Below are 10,214 nucleotides of genomic sequence, written 5' to 3'. Positions count from 1 at the left end.
ACCGTCTTTCAGTTTACATGGAGTGTGTACAACACATAATAAGCAATACAATAGTGATGGAGGCCGGCGGTGCTAGGGCCTTCTAAAGTAACAAGGGGGCCAAAAAACCCGTCCACAAATGAATAGATATAAGTCCAAACTTGGAAACAGACCAACCGAAATTCACAAGGTGGGTGCGCCTGAGGAGCAGAGCTTCAACGCAGCCGCTTTCTTGAAAAGACGTCTCTCTAGATTTTGATGACGTTTAACGACTCAGTTATTTAGGAACCCTGTTTAGCATTCTCTAATTACAAGATTAAGCTTCTCATTTCAGTGTGAACATCGGGCTCTTTTTCTTTATTTAGGTACAGCATGGCAAGTGCTGCACTTAAAAAGACTGAAGACTTGGGCCAAAGGGGCCAGCTATATAGACATCAGGGTTCATGCACAAGCTCACCATTGGTTCATTCAAAGCATCAGGGGGCCCGTGACTGGAGCAGGGATTTGGATCCTACTGCCTATCGTTCCTGAGTCCCCAAGCTCGGTCCTACGGGCTCCAATGAGCCAGGCAGGAATGCCATTAAATATACCAGGGGTGGCCAACGGTAGCTCTCCAGATGTTTTTTGCCTACAACTCCCATCAGCCACAGCCTGGCTGGGGCTGATGGGAGTTGTAGGCAAAAAACATCTGGAGAGCTACCGTTGGCCACCCCTGAAATATACTACTTCAGTTCACATACATAACATCCAGATCAGGCGACCGATTCCCATAGGGTATAATGGTGAATTGATCCGTGGGTATCTGATGCTCTGGGGGAGCTGCTTTTTGAGGTAGAGGCACCAAATTTTCAGCATAGCATCCAGTGCCTCTCCCCAATACACCCTCCAAGTTTCAAAAAGATTGGACCAGGGGGTCCAATACTATGAGCCCCAAAAGAAGGTGCCGCTATCCATTATTTCCAATGGAGGGAAGGCATTTGAAAGGTGTGCGGTCCCTTGAAATGTGACGGCCGGAACTCCCTTCGGAGCTCAATCCCTCTTGTCGCAGCCTTGCTCCTGGCTCCAGCCCCAAAGTCCCCAGATATTTCTTGAATTGGACTTAGCAACCTTAATTCCCTTTTGTGTAAGGTCCCACACAGCGAGGATCCCTGCCTGACTTCTTTCCGTCTCTCTCCCAGTGTGTTTGTGTTCTAAGTTAGAACCAGGAGCCTGTCCTTTTGATACTGACAGAACTCCTCAGCAGAGCCTTAAGGTTTCCCTCTGCCTTGTGACACGATGTGCCACAGCTTTGAGAGTTTTCCCTCAGAAAGAGCTTTGGGTTTGTCCTTTCTCACAAGTAACTCTCTTCCAGACAGAGGCTATAAATAACCAGTTCTGTCTCAGGAACTGAGCTGAGCAGCCTGTTCAGTCTCCTCTCAGCTCCAATCTCCAGTTGAATTTCAACTGAACTAACTGCTGAGGAGATTTCCCCCCCTCCTGCCCCCTCCACCGATTCGAAATAAACCAGGCAAATCTAGATGGAAACAGAAGAAACTAAAGGCGGATGAATTGAGATGGGTAGCTGTCTTAACAAAATTTGTGGGAAGGCATGAGCTTTTGAGAGTCACTGGTCACTTCTGAGGAAAGCCTCCTTCTGAGGCACTTGCCATTGCCCGCCTCTGCCCCGAACACCCTCAACTTTCTCAATGGTCTCCAAGTTTGATGTACTGGTTAAGTGTGCGGACTCTTATCTGGAAGAACCGGGTTTGATTCCCCACTCCTCCACTTGCACCGGCTGGAATGGCCTTGGATCAGCCATAGCTCTGGCAGAGGTTGTCCTTGAAAGGGCAGCTGCTCTGAGAGCCCTCTCAGCCCCACCCACCTCACTGGGTGCATGTTGTGGGGGAGGAAGATAAAGGCGATTGTGAGCCACTAGGAGACTCTCAGATTTGGAGTGGAGGGCAGGATATAAATCCAATATCATCAATCATCATCATCAATCTTCTTCTTCTTCTTCTTCCAAATATGAAACACGGCTGACCCTGCTTAGAGCTTCTGGAAACTGATGAGATCTGACTTAATCATTCTGACTTAATCACATGGAGGGGGTGCATGCTATGGCCTTATATATATCTTGCTTCCCCCCACCCCACACAAGGCTGCTCCAGCTTCAGTCTGTCAGGCTCTGTTCATTTATGATATTAAGAAATGCTGTTACTAACCATATTCAATGCTGCATAGAAATGCTAACTAACATAGAAGCTGGGAACAACCAGGAAGGAGGGGGGGAAGAGTAGAGGCCGCTTCCCATGAATATCAAAGGTTGCCAAGATCCCTTTGAAGCATACAGTATGTGCCAAATTCTCACCTCCTCTCCGGAGGCCCAAGGACATTGCCTCTTGGAATTGTAACCACCAACGGACAAGATAAGGGGGGGGGGGGAAGCGTTGGGAAACGTCTCACATTCAAAGCAACCTTTTGTTTTAGGAATCAGGAGGTAGAAACAATTGCTTTGATGTAGAAGGTTAAATGCCAATAGTTCGAGCTGATCTCCATCAGTTCCAATAACCGCCATGTTGGGCAGCTTGGAGAAGGCATTTGTCTCTACATTACTTCTCCAAGCCAAACCAACCGGCAGCTTGGAGAATGAATTTAAAGTTGCTTCCTTTCCACCTCTCTCTACCCATCTATTCCTTCCTTCCTTCCTTCCTTCCTTCCTTCCTTCCTTCCTTCCTTCCTTCCTTCCTTCCTTCCTTCCTTCCTTCCTTCCTTCCTTCCTTCGATGTTCATGTCTTGTAGCTCTCAAACATCTGATGTTTTATTCTATGTGGCTCTTATGTTAAGCAAGTTTGGCCACCTATAGTTAGTTCATTTGAAATCTAGTGTTTGTAACAGTGTCTCCCTGGGACACTGAGATGGGAATGAGCTCCAGTGACTGCAGAAGGTCTTACTTATTAGTAAGTGTGCACAGGAACACAGAAGTTTCATTTAGCCGAAGGGGTTGTGGTTCAGCAACAGAGCATCTGCTTGGCATGCAGAAGGTCCCCGGTTCAATTCCCGGCATCTCCAGTTAAAAGATCTGGCAATAGGTGACAGGAAAGACCTCTGCCAGAGACCCTGGAGAGCTGCAGCCAGTCTGAGTGGACAATATTGATTGTGATGGACCGATGCTCTGATTCAGTACAAGGCGGCTTCATGTGCAGGTGCTGATGCTGCAATTCAGTATGGTGCAGTCACTGGAACATCAAACCGGGGGCACGGAAGTTCTGGATTTAAAACCCCACTCCAGAGGAAGAAAGGATAGAGATTAATAGGATAACTAATATGGGGATGGGAGTTAAGAAATTTAAATATCTAGGGACAGAAATTTATAAAAATATTAACAGGATAGTGGAGGGAAATTACAATAAAATCTGGGAGAAGATAGAGAGGGATATGCAGCAGTGGGGGAAAAGGACGATGAGCCTGACCACTAGAATAAAGAGTGTATCGATGTTTTGGATGCCAAGGTTGTCGTACCTCTTTCAAACGATACCATTGGAGTTAGATAATGACTAACTGGAACACTAAAATAAGGGAATGGATATTTGGTAGTAGGAAACTTAGATTCCCCAAAAAATTGTCATACAATCATAAATCGGAACTTGGATGGGGAGTCCCAGATATAGTCAATTATTATGAAGCATTTCAGCTTAAGGCATTATTAGAAATAGAGAAAGAAGGGGACCAGAAATGGATAAGGTTTGAGAATGAAGCTAATAATGGGGTAGGAAAACATGGCATCTTTACGAACATGGGGGCGAAGGAACTTAATTTAAACGTGGGACCAAGGAAAAATGGGCTAAATGTTTGGAAGAAATGGCAACCGAAATGGCTGAATTGGGTATCTAGATGGACGCCATTAGAAATGTTGATGGAAGGAGATAAGGAGCATAGGTGGAGCGAACTACTTAGGGCTAAAGGATTTAGAAGGGTAGAAGATTTGTTAATACTAGGTAAGTTAAAACCATTACATGAGTTTCAAGAAGCCGTAGGAATACAATACTGGCTTAAGGCTACAGGATTGTATACTAAAGTTAAGAAGGAAGTGGAGAAGAGTAATTTAAATGAAGAAGAACCTATGGAAAAGTTTTATAAATTAATGGGTAAAACAAAAAAAGGATTAGCAGGCATCCTATACAGGAGCATGAATTCAGGTAACGAAGGAGCAATAAGCTACCTTCAACGGTCATGGAGTTTAGAAGGCCAAATAACGAAACGAACAGGGGAGAAGATAATAGAAGGTTTTTAAAAAGTTAAGATACATAAGGTTAGAGAAATGGAATTGAAATTTTTCACCAAATGGTATAGAACTCCGGCTACCTTAGCCAATATGTTTCCTGGGTTGAGCCCTAAGTGTTGGCACTGTAAGAAAGAGAAGGGATGGTATTCCCACATGTGGTGGGAGTGTCCTGAGGCCGAGAAACTATGGGATATGGTAGTGGGAATGATAAAGAAATTCTTTCAGGTAGAGCCGAGAATTAACTTTGAACTAATGCAGATGAGTTTATTAGGGAATGAAAAAATAGGGAAGAACAATCAAGATTTACTAAAAGCAATGATATCAGCGGGTAAAGCGGTAATAGCGGCAGGATGGAAGGATAAAAGTAAATGGAAGGAAAGTACTTGGCATAACTACCTCTTTGATTTTGTCCAGTCAGATATAGCCGCTATAATGTCGCAAGAAGAATCATGGGAAGAAAGAAGATCAAGAATTAAAGAAAAGTGGCGGACCTATCTGAAATGGGCGAAGGAAGAAAGGAGAGTGGACATTCAGTGGAAGCTTCAAGTCCTTTGTCCCTGGCTGGAAGAAGAAAAGGATGTATAGACTAAGGGGGGTGGGTTGGGGGAAAATGTAAAATGGATATAAGAAACCATGTAGAGAAACGGATAATGTACATTAATAATAAAAATATACATAGAGATAAAACCCCACTCCAGAGGTCCCCAACCTCCGGTCCATGGCCTGTTAGCAACCGGGCTGTGAGCTGTATAATGATTTCATTATAAATTACAATGTGCGTAGTAGTAGTAATAATAATAATACTATATTCAATTTATATCCCGCCCTCCACTCCGAGTCTGAGTGGTTCACAATCTCCTTTCCCTTCCTCCCCCACAACAGACACCCTGTGAGGTGGGTGGGGCTGAGAGAGCTCTCCCAGAAGCTGCCCTTTCAAGGACAACTCTGCGAGAGCTATGGCTGACCCGAGGCCATTCCAGCAGCTGCAAGTGGAGGAGTAGGGAATCAAGATCGGTTCTCCTAGATAAGAGTCCGCACACTTAAGCACCACACCAAATGAATAGAAACAAAGTGCACAATTGTATCATCCCGAAACCATCACACACACACACCCCGGTCCGTGGAAATATTTGTCTTCCGCAAAACCGCTCCCTGGTGCCGGAAAGGTTGGGGACCGCTGCTCCACTCCCCTGGCCGAAGCTTGTTGGGTGATCTTGGGCCGGCTACCTTCTCCCAGCCCCAAGATAAAATGCAGCCGCTCCCAAAGCGGGGGGACTGGTGGGGGGGAGGGGAATCCACCTGTCAGTCAATGGAACTTTCAGAATCAACCAGACTTCATTAGATACAAAGTTAAGGCTTTATTCGAGAGTTCATAGTTTCTGAGTGTGGAAAGATTGGAACTGATACAATATTGCATACGAAGGGTTACTTTAAGGGATTATACATCAAAGGTTTCTACGCAGAATCTGCATTCCCAAACATCTCTAGTACAAGGTGTCATTTCTCACACAGTAACTTTCTCTTATCTCTTTGTGGTTCCTGGTCTCCCAGGGATGGCCAAACTGCCATTCCCCGAGGCATCTTATCTTCAAAGGGAGCTCCCTTCGTTAGTTGCATAGAAAGGAATGTTCACACCAGCGTTTAGTAACAGACTATTTGATATGCAAGGTCTTTCTCGTGGTTAGTGACAAGAGTTAAGAAAATGGAGTCAGTTGTGCTGAGCATTACATCATAGTAGTTTTCCAGTGTCTGACACCACCATTCAGAGGCCTCCGTCTGCAGCATCCCCCTCCCTCAGTTCACTGGCTTCCATGCATAGAACTGCAAGTGAAAAAAATGTAATCCACTGTGGTTTCCACAGAAGTAGATTCCATATCCAACGGGCTGTACTCTGATGTAATGTGCACAGGACTGCAGCCTAGGCACAGAACCCATGCCTCCTCTCCTGCATGCAGGAATGGTGCTACACAAATAACGCATAATCACAATTCTATCATTATTAGCCCAAAAGGATTCTTGCTCTCACGGAACAGGAGGAATGGTGGTGGTGGAAACTGATGTCAAATCAGCTCTGACTTATAGCAACCGTCTTGGGTTCTCAAGACAAGAGACACCCAGAGGTGGTTTTGCAATGGCCTGCCTCCTTGGAATGACCCTGGACTTTCTCGGCGGTCTCCCATCCAAATCCTAGCCAGAGGTGACTCTGCTGAGCTTCCAAGATCTGGCAATCCCGGGCTGGCTTAGTGAAGGAGATGGAGAATCAACAAGTGGAAATGTATTCTTCTATGGAGATAGTGTGATTGACCGGAACACTAAGAAGCAAAAGATTGCAGCTCAATCTACCCAGATTTTGTTGGAAGACAGCTTCATAGAACTTAGGCTATTCAGGACAGAGCATCTGTTGTATTGCCAGGGGTCGTTGTGTAGAAAACCAGGTGGTAGAGCTCATTAGCATAATTCATTAGCATATGCTGCCCCCCCCCCCACCTGCAGCCAAAAGCAACCCAATGCAAGAAAGGAGAGCTCCAGACAAGCAAGGCCAGCTTGGGCTAGCTAGAGATTCAGCCAGCCCAGGCAGGCCTCGCTCACCTGTGGCTCTCTTTGGCCACCCCACCCCCCACAATCAAAAGGCCAGCAAGCCACCTGCTGCCCAAAATCACATAAGAAGTGGAGAAGGGCTGGCAGGAGGGAGAAATGAGGGCTGCCTGCTGGGGGTGTGGCAAAGCCCCTGTCAGACATTATAACTTGCTTCTAATTATACTATGAGTAGATATACTTGCTTGACAAGACTAACCCCATTTTGTATGCTGTTATATTTTCTACCTTGCTACTAACCCTGAGAATAAAGATCTGCTTTTCAAACAGGCAGGACAGTTGCTAGCCGCAAGGGAGGAATTTCTCATTTGGTACTGGTAAACATCTGGGGCCTTTGAAGATGGCATGCCCCAAGGTGACCAGTGGGGTTTCTTCCCTGAGAAAGAGATAAGGGAGTATGGGAACCGTCAACTGTCTCTGAGAGTGTGAGAATGGTTTTATTGTTTTGCTTTCATGTACTATACAAAAACACCAGGCTTAGCCTTGGAATGTATCAAACTCAATCTGCTTCTACACCAGACCGCTTGTTCTCAAATAAATGGATTAATTTTGAAACAAAATGATTCGTTCTTATTTGAAGTTCCAATGTCTGACAGCCCCTGGGGGCTGGCTGGCTGCCCGCTCTCCTAATCCAGGGATTGTTATGCAGCTGCACCTACTACTCCATGGACAAGGTAGGAGGGGAGGAGGAGGAACCATCAGAAAGTTTCTGGAGCTGAGCTCCTGCTGAATTCAAGGCCTGTGTATTGCTAAGAATAATTGTATTGCACTCTACTAAGTCCAGGATGAGATTCTCTTGTGCAGGAAACCAGTTTGCTGTAGAGACAGTTTGGTGTAGCGGTTAAGTGTGCAAACTCTCATCTGGGAGAACAGGGTTTGATTCTCCATTCCTCCACTTGCACCTTCTGAAATGGCCTTGGGTCAGCCAGAGCTCTGGCAGAGGTTGTCCTTGAAAGGGCAGCTGCTGGGAGAGCCCTCTCAGCCCCACCCACCTCACAGGGTGTCTGTTGTGGGGGAGGAAGATAAAGACGATTGTGAGCCACTCCGAGACTCTGGGATTCGGAGTGGAGGGCGGGATATAAACCCAACGTCGTCTTCTACTAACTTGAATGCAAAAAAACCCGATCATGTGTACCATGCGTCAGGAACAATTAAATATTGGTAGCAGCGGTAAAAAGTGCCACTAAGTCACAGTTGACTTACGGCGACCCCATCGGGTTTTCATGGCAAGAGATGTTCCGAGGCAGTTTGCCATTGCTTGCCTCTGTATAGCGACCTTGGTCTTCCTGGGAAATCTCCCATCGAAATACTAGCCAAGGCTGTGTCAGACTCTGGAAAACGACTGTATTAAAATGCTCAGCTTAACTGAATGTAATGAAATGCTTCGCTCAACTGACTCCATTTTCTAACCTGTATTACTAACCATGAGAAGCGACCTTGCCTATCAAAGTAGAAACCTAGTATTTACTAACACTGGCGTGAATTCCTGTCCCAGGAACTAACAAAGGCAATTGAAGATAAAATGCCTCTGGGGACGGCAGCCTAGCCGTGCCTGTGAGATCAAGAACCACAGAGAGATAAGCGGGAGGCGCTGTGTGAAAAGTAACACTTCATGTTAAGAATGCTTGGGAACATAGTTTTGTTTAGAATACCTTTGATGTACTATTTGTTAAAATGACTCCTCACCAGGGAGAATGTATCCGTTCCGATATCGCTATGCTCAGGAACTATGAACTATCAAATAAAGCCGTAAACTTTGTATCCAATGAAGTCTGATTGATTTGAGGTTCCATCGTCTGACAGGCTGACCCTGCTTGGCTTCCAAGATCTGACGAGATCGAACTAGTCTTATGCAAGTCAAGGCAATTAAATATTAAAAGGACCCCCATTTTGGTAGCTCTCTGGAGCAGAGAGCTGGCCTGTTGCAGACGGCATCCCCCAAAAGCCCCTCGACATGAAGCAAAATGCAGCTGGGTTATTGCGGTGGTGGCAAATTATTTCTTCTTCCTAGAAGATCCCCCCCACACACACACACACTTTTAAGGCTATCCAATCATTACATTTGTACCGATGTGGGACATTTGCAGCTACCCCATAAACAGAATTCCTCCCCCCTCGTAACACTTTTATGAAGGCTATTAACTTTCCTATTTCTTCCACTGCCAAGATACTCCCTCCCTTCTGGAGTCAGTTCAAAGAGTCTGCATTTTAATTTTTCTGCCTCACCTCTCTCCGCAAACAGCCAGGGGGCCGCAGAAGATTTACGGTCTTCATCAAACAGTGCAAACAACATCAAAGAGCTGGCAGGTCCAAAATCAAGCCATCCAAATCCTTATCATTCCGAATATTAGTAGCATATTAAAAGCATCGTGGATGGGAAGAGAGTCTGGGTCGGCCTCGGAAGCTGTCACACGTGCAGAAATGACAAGTGTCTGAGTCCCTGCAGTGTATTTTCCTCAGTAGCTGAGATCCACAGGACACTTTCTCTCATGACAGGCAGGACAAAAGAAAGCACAGGACGTTGTTAACTTACGGAACTCGCTGACGTAAGACATAGGGGCAGCTTTGAAAGAGGTTCGGGTAAGTTCATGCAAAAACAGACTGTTCCTCCTATGAACCGCAATGGCTAAATGGAACCTCCATGCTCAGAGGCTGGACTAGATGGATGGACCATCTTTGATCTGATCTAGCAGCACCCCCCTTGGGGAGGGGGACAGATTCCAGTTCAGAGAATGTAAGCCCTTCTCCCTTCTGATGCCCAAATAGATAAGACTTGGTGGTGCCGGCTCTGAGAGACAGACGAGGCTTTGGAGATAGCACCACCTGGTAGCTTTGCGCTTCGTAATGGAAAAAAAGAAAACCTTCCGAAATTAGAAAGTAAAAGCAGGGCAGTTGATGGTACTTAAGCTCCACCTAGTGGTCAGTGAAAGCTTTGCAACAGGAATATCTTTACCTTTCATTTTCTCTGCCCTTATCTGCCCCGATTGTTACCATTTTCTCTTTCAGTTGCTTTAAAACAGTTAGATCCAAGTGGGCAGTTGTGTCGGTCTGAAGCAGTAGAACAAAGTAGGAGTAAATTTTCACCTTTAAGACCAACGAAGTTTTATTCAGAATGTCCGCTTTCGTGTGCTAGAAGCACGCTTCATCAGACAAGGAATCAGGTCCTTGTCTGATGAAGTGTGCTTACAGCACACGGAAGCTTACATCCTGAATAAAACTTTGTTGGTCTTAAAGGTGAAACTCGACTCCTACTTTGTTTTAAAACAGTTGTTTTGTAGGAGTTGGTCCCTACCGGCTGCATTGTTCCAACATAAAAGGTCACCACTTAATTTTTATCCAAAGCTAAGAACCAAGAAATCAGAGCAAGTCAGAAGCATTT

The sequence above is a fragment of the Heteronotia binoei genome, chromosome 18 (assembly GCF_032191835.1).
Source record: "Heteronotia binoei isolate CCM8104 ecotype False Entrance Well chromosome 18, APGP_CSIRO_Hbin_v1, whole genome shotgun sequence".
Taxonomy (NCBI): Eukaryota; Metazoa; Chordata; class Lepidosauria; order Squamata; family Gekkonidae; genus Heteronotia; species Heteronotia binoei.
The sequence above is the reverse complement of the archived record's forward strand: the minus strand, read 5'-3'. Positions refer to the sequence as shown.